Below are 2551 nucleotides of genomic sequence, written 5' to 3'. Positions count from 1 at the left end.
GTGCATTTATTTGTTTTAAAATACGATGGAACACTTAATAGATTACAAAGAAACATTGATATGAAAAAAAGATTAATAAACATGAGATAACATGCACACATAAAGTACAATAAACCACAATTAATAAATCCAACAATTAAGTACAACTATTCTAAGTAAAATGTGACCAAATCTTTAAGCATGGATAGAGGACAGTTAATATGACCAATAAAACTATGAATAAAGAATATACAACAACAATAAACACGGCATAATATAAAACAATCAACAAAACACATACAAAACAAAATGAAAATTAGAAGTCAACGCGGTGAGACAATTTTAAAATAGTGATGAACGAATGAACATGTAATATATAATATATGAATTGATGAACTTTAAAAAAAACAAACTAGAGATACAAATGTAATCATAAAAACAAGTGTTATAAAATGACGGTTTTTAAATCACATAATGTATAAAGTGTTAAAAACATTTGTTTAAAATACCTAGGAAAATATAATCCTAAAAAAATAACTTATGTACACAATAGATTTAAAAACATATACGTATATATATATAAATAGATTTAGATGCAATTATATGTAAAAAATAATTTGGGAGTAATAATGCGTATAAGATTAAATTAATTTTGCTATAAATTATATATGTGCAAATATATATTAAAGCATTTAAATATGATACTATATGACTTTCTAAAATAATATAATATATAAAGAAGGATTTCGAAATAATAATTCTAAACATAAAAATGAAGTTTTTGTTTACATAAAAATATTTAGTAAGTTTTAAAACAATAGGTATTTTGAATAGAAACCTCCATAGGTATAAATATACACAAAAAAAATTATATAAATGGTTAAAACAATATAATGTAAAATAAGTTCAAAATAATGATTATATAAAGTAAAGATACCAAAATAATTTAACGTACATATATATAAAAAAAACCTAAATGAATTCTCAAAATCATAATAAATAGAAGACTCAGTTTAAATAATATAAGTACAAGTATAGAAAAAGATTTGAGTTAAATACTATGCAAAGTATTAAAATTTTATAATAAAAAACTACAACCTAATTACAAATAAATTAAAACCTCAATCAAAATAATACATGTACAAATACATATAGAACATTTAAAGAACTATTGTACAAAATGTTAAAATAATCTGATATAAAAAACTTTACAATAATGATTTAAAAAAAAAACAAAATAAGATTATCAAAGTAGCTAAAAATATAAAAATAAATAAACAAGAATTAAAAATGAATGCTAAGTGGATTTTTAAAAATAATAATGAATTATACAAAAATAAAGAAACTAAATTAAAATAAAGTTAAAATGAGAGGGATAATTAATAAATTAAACCATTGAAATCGTAAAAGACTAAAGCGCAATGCGCGCAAATGTGCAGGGATCGAAACTGGAAATATTCCAAATCTCAAAGCACAACGTTTAAACAAGGATAAAATTGTAACAATGCGTGAATCTCAGGGAAAATGTAAAAACAAATAAACAGAATCAAGGCCGAATCAAAGATTAATGCAGGAGGGGAGGGACTGATCACGCAAATAACCCTCAAAGACCAAATCTCATAACTCAAAACTAAAAAACCTAGACTAACACTCAGCCATTTGAAAAAGAATCAAAGCAAAAAAAAAAAAACTAAAGCTTCCTTCCTTCCCCATTCAGCCAAACCAAAAAACTCTTCCCTCATCCACCATTTAACCACCATTTACACTATTAAAATCGGTGAATGATGAGAAAGCCCTTTTTATATCCAATAAAGCTGAGATTCAAAGCCTATTTTCACCTGAAAATCTTTATCTAAAACTCCGATTTCGACGGAGGAGACAAGGACCCGGACGGTACACCCACGAAGGTAATCCTCTCTCATTTCTCCTTATTTTTTTATGCGAAAAATGTAGGCGAGAACAAGGGAAAAAAGAAATCGAAATGCCGAAAATAGATCGAAAATCACCTTCTAATCTTTGATTGTATTTAGTATGCGTAAAATATTTCTCTGAAAAAAAACAGATTTCCTTCTCCCCTTCTTTACAGTATACAATTGGCTTTATATAGCCAAAATCAAATATAAAATTTACAAATTTCTCCTTTTCCCCCTTCATTTGTTTGTTGTTATTCCGTTATATTATCTGTCATTTGCTGTTGTGATTTCCATTTGTTGCAAGTATGGAGCCAGCTGGCTGATGGCGCACGTGGGACTGGCCGGAGGCAAAGCAGTGCTGGAAGGTGTTGGAAACCAGTTGCAGCGCAAGGGAACCTTAGGGTTTCTGCCGAAAATTTGGTTTAGTTTTGGGCCATTGGGTGCTGGGCTATTTGAGTTAATTGGGTTAATCTGAGTTTAATATTTGGGTCGGATGCTGGGTTTATTTTGGTTTGGGCTCTGTTGTAACAAAAGGGACTTAGATTATTAACATTTGGTTTTATTTATTTATTTATTTTGTTTTTTTGGTTTTTTGTTATGGGCCCGGGCGAAATGGGCCTATTACAATACTATCTATACTAGTCCACTTATCTTCTCAA

The 2551-nt window shown here is 27.9% G+C and overlaps 1 long non-coding RNA gene across 1 annotated transcript; it reads left to right on the top strand.

Annotated features, from left to right (window-relative positions):
• The first annotated feature begins 1281 nt into the window (after positions 1 to 1281).
• Positions 1282 to 2551, top strand: LOC107948728 (uncharacterized). Its single transcript, XR_001697531.2, has 2 exons — positions 1282 to 1886; positions 2197 to 2551. It is a non-coding gene; the product is annotated as an uncharacterized lncRNA (long non-coding RNA).

This window comes from Gossypium hirsutum, chromosome A04 (genome assembly GCF_007990345.1).
Source record: "Gossypium hirsutum isolate 1008001.06 chromosome A04, Gossypium_hirsutum_v2.1, whole genome shotgun sequence".
In the NCBI taxonomy this organism is placed as follows: domain Eukaryota; kingdom Viridiplantae; phylum Streptophyta; class Magnoliopsida; order Malvales; family Malvaceae; genus Gossypium; species Gossypium hirsutum.
Note: the sequence above shows the minus strand (reverse complement) of the source record. Positions and strands in the feature narration are given on the sequence as shown.